This window comes from Helianthus annuus, chromosome 14 (genome assembly GCF_002127325.2).
Source record: "Helianthus annuus cultivar XRQ/B chromosome 14, HanXRQr2.0-SUNRISE, whole genome shotgun sequence".
Taxonomy (NCBI): domain Eukaryota; kingdom Viridiplantae; phylum Streptophyta; class Magnoliopsida; order Asterales; family Asteraceae; genus Helianthus; species Helianthus annuus.
The window spans coordinates 49,877,866-49,891,837 of record NC_035446.2 but is presented as its reverse complement, the minus strand read 5'-3'; the positions used below and the strand labels follow the sequence as shown (position 1 = coordinate 49,891,837).

General features: G+C 40.2%; 1 non-coding gene across 1 annotated transcript; it reads right to left on the bottom strand.

Annotated features, from left to right (window-relative positions):
- Positions 1-13,529: 13,529 nt before the first annotated feature.
- On the bottom strand, positions 13,530-13,636 carry LOC118486852. The gene has a single exon (XR_004880019.1). It is a non-coding gene; the product is annotated as a small nucleolar RNA R71 (small nucleolar RNA).
- Positions 13,637-13,972: the final 336 nt, after the last annotated feature.

Below are 13,972 nucleotides of genomic sequence, written 5' to 3'. Positions count from 1 at the left end.
TTAATATACATCCTTATCATTATTAATACTCTAAATATATCATCATCCCATGCCCAAGACACCTATACACACACATCACATGTTTCCTGACAATTGTTAACATCCTCAAGAGGCTATTGGACCAATTGATTTAGTGCTTATGTAGTGGTCCAATTAACACAAGTACAACACACTAGCCTATAACAATCTTATGCAATCTAGAGACACATCACATGCAAGAGTTTAATGCTACTGAGGAAATCACATGCAAACGTGGATGGCTCACATCATTCATAATATTAATACTATCACAATGGCTGACACTTGTGAATTATCTCATGATGTTATTGGACCACTTAATAAAAGATCACACAATTCTTGTTACACAATCCGGCCACTTTGTATGAGATTCACGTTGATAAGAACACATACAGCATCATCAAATATATATCAAATATCAATATCAACAAGCAAGAATTACTAACCAAGGTTTCGACCAATCACTGTTACTATCTCGATCAAGGGGGAGGGGTTTCCTGTGTCCGTCGCAATCAGGGAAGAGGAGGAGTAAGGTTTATTTTATGGTAAAGCCATCCTAATATGATACGTATACATATTGATAGGGGTTTGGGCGGTTTGTTTACTAATAATCGAACTGGGCCTAAGCCCACCTCAAAATTAACTAAAATGTTAGTCGGTTTCTATTTAATAAAAATAACCGAATGGGGCATGAGTATGAGAACACTAATGGGCCGATTTCTATTTGGAATAATTACAGTCCACATAATTTGTTAATCGGACCTGGCACAATTGGGTCAGCATAGAAGGCATAAATATAAGAGTTTACGCGGATCATTGTCACTGGGTTAATCGTTCGAGTTGTCAAGCACCTTAATTTAGAGAAATTAAGATTGAATGGCAAGGGATTAAGATCGTAAGATAAAATGTTACAAACCTCAAAGGTTCGGGTTGTCACATCCTAAGTGTCAGGAATCAAAAGTGTTACAAAAGGGTACAAAAAGAACACTAAACGGTGTAACTTAGCACTTTAACGAACCGGTATCTTACTGAACAACCGGACATTACCCGGAACACCAAAATATTGCCAAAAGCATTATTTTTGAACTAGTTATGGTTCCCGAACACCTTAACATACTACGTAATGCATCACACACTTGAAACACTAGACATTACACTTAAACCCTAACCAATTAACCTACTTACCATCAAACTTACAATTTACCCCCCTCCCCCTATATTTTCGACTTAAGGTGGCCCCCACCTCCAAAGATTTCACAAGATTACTCTTGATGCTCCTTGGATTCAACAAGATTTAGTAGAGATTTGTTTGTACTTTGAGAAACACAATAACCTTTGGACATGAGAGTTTGTGGTTATAAGAACACATAATCCTTCACATCCACCACCACAACTCCTCTCTTCCTCCTCCTCTAATGCTCACGGCCGAACCCTCCTCCCCACTCACCACCATTTTTCATTCCAAGTTCATGCAATCCAAGCTTCACACAAGGTGTAAGGAGCCATACTAGAAGGTTTGGTGGTCTCGAATCTTGAAGGACCTCTCTAGTTTGCTTTTATCCACTCAATCATCATCATTGTTCTTCCCTAGCTTGAAGCTAGTAGTAAGACCCTCTTGATCCTTGTTTACTTCTATGTTTGCTTGGTTAAAAGACATATTGTGTTGTAAATCACAAGAACACCAAAGAACATAAACTTGAATCTTGAACATAAAGCTTACATATGATGATATATGAATGAAATGATGCTGTTTAGTGCATGAATGATATTTTGTGACAACTCGAATTTCCAAGATTCGTTTTCGTATTTATTGCACAATCATGTACTAACTAGTAGTTTAATTGCACATTTGGTTACCATGAAATTATATACTTGTTTGATTGTGCATAGTTGTTTGTTATTTGTGAAACTTGTCAAATGTGTAAACTTGGTGGTGGAACTATGAAATAGTTATGAGATGGTGTACTATTGTAAATTATATTAGTTAGGGGTGTAGAGAGCCATTAGTGAACTTGATTATACTTAACCCTAATCCCCTCCCTAATAATTCACTAATCACTTTCACCAAAACCAAAGCACGTACTCTCATTCTTGGGCTCTAGCAATCATCACCATCATCATCACCAAGATAATCATCACGAGTTTGATCACTCTACTCATCTAGAATCATTCAAGGTAATTGTTAATAATTGCTTGTTGATTATTTGATTGATATCGGTTCATGATTTTTGCAATACTTGTAAACCCTAGTTCTTCACATGCTAATCCTGTAATTGATGATTTGATTTGGATTGTGGTGATAATGTTGTTGATATGTCCTACAATCGTTCATCTGATGATTTAGATTCATGGTATGTAGAAATGTTAATTGTTGAATTGATTCTGCTATGAATGAATAAGGTAGGGTTTGATCAAGAACGTAACTGTTGAAATCGTTTCAATGTAATTGAATCTTCATGATTTATGTTAAGTCCGAGGTTTATAATGATGCATGGTGACCGAGTTTATTTGTTTGAGTATTTGTCTGAGTTTAAATTGATGAATATAGTGGTCCGAGTTTAATAGATATAACATGGTCCGAATATAATTCAATTGATGTTACCCGAGTTTAATGAATTGATATTGGACCGAGTATATTGACCATCATCTAGTCCGAGTTTAATTGGGTAGCATGGTTGGTCCGAGTTTACATAAATCAACCATGTCCGAGTTTAATTGAAAGAACCTTGTCCGAGTTTAATTGAGTGAACCTTGGTCCGAGTTTAATTAAATTAACCTTAGGTCCGAGTTTAAACCCCCTTTATGTGTCCGACTTTGTTCAAAGACCTAATGGTCCGAGTTTATCAATGGATGAATGGACCGAGTTTGGTTATAAGGGTCCGAGTATAAATGAAAGCAAGTGGTCCGAGTATAAGGGGTTGTCAATGGACCGAGTTTAATTGATTTGCAATTGGTCCGAACATAATTGATTTATTATGGTCCGAACTTAATTGATTGGTTATGGTCCGAACTTAATTGATAAATAATTGGGCCGAGTTTAATGGATTATATACTGATGGACTATCTAATGCACTGAGTTTAATATGATTGACCATGTCTGAGTTTGCATGCTGATTATATGTCCGAGATTGCATGATGATTACATGTGTTATACGAGTTTTGAACAGGGGAGACCCCCCCCATACTTGTCTGAGTTCTGTGAGATGCATGATCCTGTAAATGTCCATATGAATTACGTGAATTGTATGAATGAGTTAACTGTTACGTGATACATGATTGATACATGATATTGGCTATCAAGCACTATGTGACACTTGATTACATGCGTATCCCTGCGAACATGAACTGATTTGTTATACGTGCAAACAATAGGACTTGATTGATTACTTGTGAGTGCATAACCTAGCATACCGAGCAAACCAAGGTGAGTTCACACTCCTACTAAGGCATGGGATTCCCGGGTCGTGGGAATGGGTTAAAGGTTTCAATTGACTTATAACGTACAAACGCTTTTCCTAGACTATCATCTATCATAGTCCTCGGATGTCAGGACGGTTCCGTAGGTTGGGATAACACCTACGTGGTTCCGTAGGTTGGATAACACCTACGTGGTCATATGCCATTACTATCCTCGTTACAAAGGATACGCACGTAAGACCTACGTGTACGCATTACTTACTTCTTCCGTAGGTTGGATAACACCTACGTGGTCACATGCCAATTACTATCCTCGTTACAAAGGATACGCACGTAAGACCTACGTGTACGCATTACTTACTTCTTCCGTAGGTTGGATAACACCTACGTGGTCATATACTACTGTTCTCGGACGAAGAACAGGGATGATACGAATAGTCTAGTGGTCACATAATATGGGAAGCCCCCACCTGTATAGCTTACTATTGGCCCTGTAGAGCCACCTGTTACTTACTGTTACGCATTTACTTACTGTGAACTCGCTCAACTAGTTTGTTGATCATTCTGTTACATGCCTTGCAGATCGTTAGGTACTTGGAGCTTGCACTGGAGAAGCGGGTCGTTGTGGACAGGGATCGTATTTTCTACGTTGAACTAATATGACTTTTAAAACTATTATCTATTGTTGGTTTAGTTACTATGCTTCCGCTACACTTTGAAACTATGGTTATGTTTTTGAACACCTATCGTATTGAATGGATAGTTTGCATTTATTTTACTTAATATTATTTACATGTTCAATATGATTGGTGGCTTGATCCTGGTCAGTCACGCTCCCAAGCGGTGATACTCCGCGTGTGGATTTTGGGGGTGTGACAGATTGGTATCAGAGCCATTGGTTATAGAGAACTTGGTTTTAATATGGAAAAACGTTTTTATTAAAACCAGACTATAACCAGAACAGTGCTCTCAACGATCCACAACGACGCTTCGCTCCACGTGCAAGACTCAACTTCCTAGGTAATAAGGTTTATGTTTATTGCCTACATGCTAGAATTTGCATAGAACTTTGCTCGTAGTATGCTTACATTACCTTGCTCACAACTTGTCATTGCATGAGAATACTTATGTGCTTACACTCTTCTGTCATCGCACTATTCGCGAACCTTTCTCACTTATGTTGCCTTTGATGTGAAGATCAATGGCCGCACGAATTACCATGACTCAAGCCCAGCTAGAGGCTCTCGTTGCTGCGGCAGTTGCAGCCGCCCAAGCAGGTAGTATATCCTGCAGTATAGACACTAGGATCTTTAGATCCTACATTAATTCTCGTACTTAACTTTGCCCTATTCGTACACAATAGGTCAACCCGCTCAGCAACAACCTGGGTGCACCTTCAAGAATTTCATGGATTGTCGTCCTAGCTCGTTCAGTGGCACGGAGGGAGCAGTTGGACTCCTCCACTGGTTTGAAAAGCTCGAGTCGGTCTTCGAAATGTGTGAATGCCCTGAGGCTCGCAGGGTGAAGTTCGCCACTGGCACACTTGAAGGGATTGCGCTCACTTGGTGGAACGCACAAGTGCAGATCTTAGGGTTGGCAGCTGCTAACGCCACACCCTGGAATGAATTCAAAGAACTGATCAAGAGGGAATACTGCACTAGAGAAGACATTCACAAGTTGGAGGACGAGTTGTATAACTTGAAAATGGTTGGTTCGGGAATCGAAGCTTACACCAAGAGATCAAATGAGTTGGCTGTGTTATGTCCAACTATGGTGGACCCTCCATACAAGCGTATTGAGTTGTATCTCAAAGGTTTGGCACCAGAAATACAGAGCCACGTTACCTCGGCTAACCTCAACAACATCCAGGAAATCCAGCGTCTCGCTCACCGCATTACAGACCAGGCAGTGGAACAGAATAAACTGCCTAAGCGTGTCAGTGCTACTGCTACCGCTACCGCTTCTACTACACTTGCTACTCCCAGTGAAAGTAAGAGAAAATGGGATGGGGATTCTAGCAAGGGGTCAGCTTCAGTACAGTCACAAGCTCAGCAACGAAAGACAGACAGCTACCAGAGTCCCAGTCAGCACTCCTCAGGCAGCCACAGGCAGGGTGGGTATCGAGGAAACCTTCCAAAGTGTAACACCTGCAACAAACATCACAGTGGCCAGTGTAATAGGGTTCGTTGTCAAAGATGCCTCAAGATGGGTCATGAGGCCAAAGATTGTAGAAGCGCTCGACCTGCGAACCAGAACCAGCAGCAGCTACCAGCACAGCAGAATCAGCAACAGGGCAACAAGGGGTGCTATAATTGTGGTGCTGAAGGTCACATCAAGAGACACTGCCCTCAGTTGAACAGGAACCAGAACAACAACAACAACAACCACAACAATAACCAGGGCAACGGGAACAACAACAACAACAACGGGGGAGACAACCATAATAATGGCAACGAGGCAAGAGGTCGAGTTTTCATGTTAGGAGGAGGAGACGCAATGAACGCTAATTGAACTTATAACTTATTTTGGATTTTCATCATTACGTTTACGCTACTCAAACAAAGTTTGGTTTGAACATTAATCGTGTTGGGTTTTATGAATTATTTTACCTATTATATTTTATGTTTGGTATGATGGATGTTTTGATATTATTGAGCGCACCTGCCGTATTTATGGACCTTGCGAGCAGGGTGTGCAAACCCTACCTGGACAAATTGTCCCTGTCTCCATCGACGACATTCTGATCTACTCCAAGAGTCAGGAGGAACACGAGCAGCGCTTACGTCTTATCTTGGAACTTTTCGAAAGGAGCAACTGTATGCAAAGTTTTCAAAATGCGACTTCTGGCTTCGTGAAGTCCACTTCTTAGGCCATGTGGTGAACAAGGATGGGATTCATGTCGATCCATCCAAGGTTGATTCGATCAGAAACTGGCCAGCACCACGTACACCGACAGAAATACGCCAATTCTTGGGTTTGGCGGGATACTACAGGCGGTTTATCAAAGACTTCTCCAAGATCGCGCAGCCGCTTACTATGCTAACACAGAAAGGTGTCGTTTACAGATGGGGCAATACGCAGGAAACTGCTTTTCAGTACTTGAAGGATAGATTATGCAGCGCACCTATACTCTCATTGCCAGAGGGCACGGATGACTTCGTGGTTTATTGTGACGCATCGATACAGGGGCTTGGTTGTGTATTGATGCAGCGGGATAAAGTTATTGCCTACGCCTCTCGTCAACTCAAGGTTCATGAACGGAACTACACGACGCACGATTTAGAGCTGGGAGCTGTTGTTTTTGCGCTTAAGATATGGCGACACTACCTGTACGGTACCAAGTGCACAATTTACACCGATCACAGGAGTCTCGAGCATATCTTCAAGCAGAAGGAATTGATTATGCGCCAGCGACGATGGGTTGAACTTCTAAACGACTATGAATGCGCCATCAAGTATCATCCAGGCAAGGCCAATGTTGTGGCTGATGCTCTCAGTCGGAAAGACACTCTACCTAAGCGCGTGCGAGCGCTACAGCTTACTATCCAGTCTAGTCTTCCTTCTCAGATACGAGCTGCTCAGATGGAAGCTCTGAAACCCGAAAACGTCAAGGCTGAAGCCTTACGCGGTTCAAGGCAGCAAATGGAACAAAAGGAAGACGGCGCCTACTATGTAACGGGCCGTATTTGGGTCCCACTTTATGGCGGTCTACGAGAACTTGTGATGGATGAAGCGCACAAGTCTCGCTACTCGGTACATCCAGGTGCGGATAAAATGTACCACGATATCAAAACAACATACTGGTGGCCAAGTATGAAAGCCCACATCGCCACCTATGTTGGCAAGTGCTTGACCTGTGCGAGAGTCAAGGTTGAATATCAGAAACCAGCAGGTCTACTGCAACAACCCAAGATACCACAGTGGAAATGGGAAGAAATTTCCATGGATTTCGTTACGGGCTTACCTAGATCCCAGCGTGGGAATGACACTATCTGGGTGATCATTGATCGACTCACAAAGTCTGCTCACTTCTTGGCTATCAAAGAAACGGATAAGTTTTCTACCCTAGCAGACATCTACTTGAAAGAAGTTGTTTCGAGGCACGGAGTGCCCACTTCTATTATTTCGGATCGCGATGCACGATTCACGTCAGAGCTTTGGCAAGCGATGCACAAATCCTTCGGCTCACGATTAGACATGAGCACAGCATATCATCCTCAGACGGATGGGCAGTCTGAGCGAACTATCCAAACTCTCGAAGACATGCTTCGAGCGTGTGTCATCGATTTCGGCAACGGCTGGGAAAAACACCTCCCTTTAGTGGAGTTTTCATACAATAACAGCTATCATACCAGCATTCAAGCCGCTCCATTTGAGGCATTGTACGGACGTAAATGCCGGTCACCTCTCTGTTGGGCAGAGGTGGGGGATAGTCAAATTACGGGTCCAGAGATTGTAGTGGACGCCACAGAAAAGATTGCGCAGATACGACAACGCATGGCGGCAGCACGCGACCGTCAGAAAGCCTACGCGGACAAGCGTAGAAAGCCATTGGAATTTGAGGTCGGGGACCGGGTTTTATTGAAAGTTTCACCCTGGAAGGGTGTGGTTCGATTTGGTGAACGAGGCAAACTGAATCCGCGGTACGTCGGACCATTCGAAATCTTAGAAAAGATTGGCAAAGTAGCCTACAGATTAAACCTACCAGCTGAACTCGGTGCAGTTCACAATGTACTTCACGTGTCGAATCTGAAGAAATGCCTATCAGATGAGACCCTTATAGTTCCTTTTAAGGAACTCACTATCGACGAGCGGTTGCAGTTCGTCGAGGAACCAGTTGAAATCACGGACCGGGATGTTAAGGTCCTCAAACACAAGAGAATTCCTCTTGTTCGAGTTCGTTGGAACTCCCGACGTGGCCCAGAGTACACCTGGGAACGCGAAGACCAAATGAAAGAAAAGCACCCCCAGTTATTCGAAACCAATACATCCACTACTGAGGCTGAAGCTACTACTACTGAATTTCGGGACGAAATTCCAAATCAACGGGGGGATGATGTGACACCCCAGGAAAACCAGTGAACAGTACAGCTTACCTAGCTTCCTCAGTGAGTGCGTACCAAATTTCGGGACGAAATTTCTTTTAAGTTGGGGATAATGTGACAACTCGAATTTCCAAGATTCGTTTTCGTATTTATTGCACAATCATGTACTAACTAGTAGTTTAATTGCACATTTGGTTACCATGAAATTATATACTTGTTTGATTGTGCATAGTTGTTTGTTATTTGTGAAACTTGTCAAATGTGTAAACTTGGTGGTGGAACTATGAAATAGTTATGAGATGGTGTACTATTGTAAATTATATTAGTTAGGGGTGTAGAGAGCCATTAGTGAACTTGATTATACTTAACCCTAATCCCCTCCCTAATCATTCACTAATCACTTTCACCAAAACCAAAGCACGTACTCTCATTCTTGGGCTCTAGCAATCATCACCATCATCATCACCAAGATAATCATCACGAGTTTGATCACTCTACTCATCTAGAATCATTCAAGGTAATTGTTAATAATTGCTTGTTGATTATTTGATTGATATCGGTTCATGATTTTTGCAATACTTGTAAACCCTAGTTCTTCACATGCTAATCCTGTAATTGATGATTTGATTTGGATTGTGGTGATAATGTTGTTGATATGTCCTACAATCGTTCATCTGATGATTTAGATTCATGGTATGTAGAAATGTTAATTGTTGAATTGATTCTGCTATGAATGAATAAGGTAGGGTTTGATCAAGAACGTAACTGTTGAAATCGTTTCAATGTAATTGAATCTTCATGATTTATGTTAAGTCCGAGGTTTATAATGATGCATGGTGACCGAGTTTATTTGTTTGAGTATTTGTCTGAGTTTAAATTGATGAATATAGTGGTCCGAGTTTAATAGATATAACATGGTCCGAATATAATTCAATTGATGTTACCCGAGTTTAATGAATTGATATTGGACCGAGTATATTGACCATCATCTAGTCCGAGTTTAATTGGGTAGCATGGTTGGTCCGAGTTTACATAAATCAACCATGTCCGAGTTTAATTGAAAGAACCTTGTCCGAGTTTAATTGAGTGAACCTTGGTCCGAGTTTAATTAAATTAACCTTAGGTCCGAGTTTAAACCCCCTTTATGTGTCCGACTTTGTTCAAAGACCTAATGGTCCGAGTTTATCAATGGATGAATGGACCGAGTTTGGTTATAAGGGTCCGAGTATAAATGAAAGCAAGTGGTCCGAGTATAAGGGGTTGTCAATGGACCGAGTTTAATTGATTTGCAATTGGTCCGAACATAATTGATTTATTATGGTCCGAACTTAATTGATTGGTTATGGTCCGAACTTAATTGATAAATAATTGGGCCGAGTTTAATGGATTATATACTGATGGACTATCTAATGCACTGAGTTTAATATGATTGACCATGTCTGAGTTTGCATGCTGATTATATGTCCGAGATTGCATGATGATTACATGTGTTATACGAGTTTTGAACAGGGGAGACCCCCCCCCATACTTGTCTGAGTTCTGTGAGATGCATGATCCTGTAAATGTCCATATGAATTACGTGAATTGTATGAATGAGTTAACTGTTACGTGATACATGATTGATACATGATATTGGCTATCAAGCACTATGTGACACTTGATTACATGCGTATCCCTGCGAACATGAACTGATTTGTTATACGTGCAAACAATAGGACTTGATTGATTACTTGTGAGTGCATAACCTAGCATACCGAGCAAACCAAGGTGAGTTCACACTCCTACTAAGGCATGGGATTCCCGGGTCGTGGGAATGGGTTAAAGGTTTCAATTGACTTATAACGTACAAACGCTTTTCCTAGACTATCATCTATCATAGTCCTCGGATGTCAGGACGGTTCCGTAGGTTGGGATAACACCTACGTGGTTCCGTAGGTTGGATAACACCTACGTGGTCATATGCCATTACTATCCTCGTTACAAAGGATACGCACGTAAGACCTACGTGTACGCATTACTTACTTCTTCCGTAGGTTGGATAACACCTACGTGGTCACATGCCAATTACTATCCTCGTTACAAAGGATACGCACGTAAGACCTACGTGTACGCATTACTTACTTCTTCCGTAGGTTGGATAACACCTACGTGGTCATATACTACTGTTCTCGGACGAAGAACAGGGATGATACGAATAGTCTAGTGGTCACATAATATGGGAAGCCCCCACCTGTATAGCTTACTATTGGCCCTGTAGAGCCACCTGTTACTTACTGTTACGCATTTACTTACTGTGAACTCGCTCAACTAGTTTGTTGATCATTCTGTTACATGCCTTGCAGATCGTTAGGTACTTGGAGCTTGCACTGGAGAAGCGGGTCGTTGTGGACAGGGATCGTATTTTCTACGTTGAACTAATATGACTTTTAAAACTATTATCTATTGTTGGTTTAGTTACTATGCTTCCGCTACACTTTGAAACTATGGTTATGTTTTTGAACACCTATCGTATTGAATGGATAGTTTGCATTTATTTTACTTAATATTATTTACATGTTCAATATGATTGGTGGCTTGATCCTGGTCAGTCACGCTCCCAAGCGGTGATACTCCGCGTGTGGATTTTGGGGGTGTGACATATTTGCTTGTTGATTACTAGAGATGATGATGTTAATCTAGCAAGTGGGAGGATGATCATGTAACAACATATGATGATCATATTCTTGTGAACACATGAACTTGATAAAGGAAATGATTTCTTGTACGACAATGATCAAAGTAACCTAGTGATCCTATGGATCTAAGATGTATGAATGATTTTTCCAAAGAACCAAGTTTAAAATATGATTTTTGGAAGATCATGGTTTTTACTAAACTTACACTATTTTTGGTGATGAAATAAGTGTAAAAACACTAGAGAACAAGAAGAGTTAATAAAGAAACGTTTTTTGTGAAATATGTTTACAAGTTGTAAACATCTAAAATTTCCAAGAATGAAGTTTACCAAGAAGTAAATATATTTTGGAGGGTAACTAAGGCTACTAAACACTTTACCAAGTTACTACACGTATTTGTGGAAGATCAAGTTCATGTTATTATGTAAATTGTATAGTTTTTGCACTTGGTAAGTGCAAGATGTTTAGGGTTTGATTGTTGATCATTGTGTGTGATTTTGAAAAGAAAATGATATGCTAAATAGCATGGAACCTCCATTTTTAAGGGGAAACTATGGCAAATTTTTTGTTGAAAATAAACACTTAGAAAAATATTTTTATACAAGTATTTATAAGTAAAATTTGAACATGGTTTACATATAAAAGTTTGCCATAATTTTTATTACAAAAATTACAAACATTGGAGGTTGATTTTTGATAAATAAAAAGTGACTAAGTAACGGGGTAACCCTTTACCCAAAAAAATATATATATATTTAGTTATCACAATATGTGTGTTACTTGTATATTATGTGTGGTAGTTATATTATTTTAGAAGCTCAAAAATAATATAACACACTAATACATCGAAAGTGGAACACAAAATATGACATATTTTGGGCAAATAGAAAATGCATCTTGTTGATGGAGAAAATATATATTTTTATACAAGTTAAAAATATACTATTTTGGGTGAAAACTAGAAGAAATATATTTTCTAAAGCTAATTTTGAAAATATATTATTCTTGAGATTTATATGAAGATATACTTATTTATACCGGAATACACCACAAGTTGTTGGCAAATTACACAAGTATGAGTATACACAAACACAAGCATTCCTACGCTTGGAATTATGTACTTCGGAATTATACAATACATCGAGGTGGTAACTCAAAAATACCAAGGATTCCAAAGTCAGTCTTAATAAACCACAAAGACAAATAGTCGTTACACGACCTAAGCATCTAATAAGACAGAGTACGTGTGTAGGTAGTGATACGACGCTCTAAGCAAAACCGGTGAAGTTACGACGCAGGAAACGCAAAATTGTGAGTTCCTGTCCCCACTTTTAAACTTTTACTTGTTTTCTAACTTGGGGTAAATACATGTACAATGGTATGTGGCACACAAAACTAAGGAATGGCACATAGATCACGTGACGAATAGGGTACCATAAGCACCATTAGTCAACGTATACATTTAGAACGCGGAACAGAAGATTTAGATCTAATGGGTTTCAGGCAACCCCACTCTTGGCCTACTTCTACCAAAGAGTGCTTTTGTGTCTCAGTCGATCTCGACAAAAATGCCTAGGTTTGGTGGCTTCCTATGTCGTGACATATGTTAATGGCATAGCTAACCATTAGCGATCTAGTATTCCTTACATTTGCAGAAACATTCATTTCATACAAATTACATATCATGTTTTCATTCAAGTATATACACATTCTACTCAAAAACTGCATGAATTCACACCAACATTATGTTGACGTTTTTCCAAAAACCTACATGTATTTCATGTAACTAAGGTGGATGTACGCGCAGTCTCACTCCTGCTCATGGATATTGTTTGTGTTTTTAATTACTATGTGTCAAGACTCCTACGCCCATTTTGCGGGATTTGGTTGTTATGTCCCATCACGTGTGGCGATATAAGAATCAAAGCCTTGGTGTTCGTGTTATGAATAAAGTTGTAACCCTTTACAGACAATGTTTATCTTATGTTGTAAAACTTATGTTTTGCATTATTAATGTCAATGGCATATTGGAGTTTATTTTACGAGCATGTAGTATGTTTACCATTCGTATGCAATGAGAACTTTTCAAGATCACACCTCGTGCTTCCGCCTTAGAAAGGGGTGTGACACGCTACTTTCCATGGGCTTGCGGACGAAGATCCCCATTTACATATTACCAATTTTTTTGGAAAAATGTGATACTTTTCGGATCAACGGGGCATCAAACGACGCCATCCGCCTCCGTATGTTCCCGTTTTCACTAAAAGACCGAGCTAAGACTTGGCTTAACACCCTCCCAAGTGGTTCGGTAAACACTTGGGATGAACTAGCCCAAAAGTTTCTATATAAGTATTTCCCTCCTTCTAAAACGGCTAAATTAATGACTGAAATTAATACATACTCACAAGAGGACGGGGAATCCTTATATGAAACTTGGGAAAGATTCAAGGAGCTATTAAGAAAATGCCCTCATCATGGTCTTACAGTATGGCAACAAGTATCCACTTTCTATAATGGGTTGTTGCCACACACAAGACAAACGCTCGACTCTCGCTCCAGGGGACTTCTAGGTAATCCTCGCCCAAATGAAATTTATAATCAAATTGAGGAAATTGCTCAAAACAATTTTCAATGGCACACTCCCCGAGGCACAAAATCTACTGCCCCGGGTGCCCATAAGGTAGATGAAAGCACTTTTTACAAGCCCAAATCGAGGCCCTCTCTTCAAAAATCAAAAAGTTAGAAATGGCAAAAACGGCCTCAGTTATGGCTTGTGAAGGGTGTGGTAGGCCACATGAAAATTGGAGTTGTATGTAG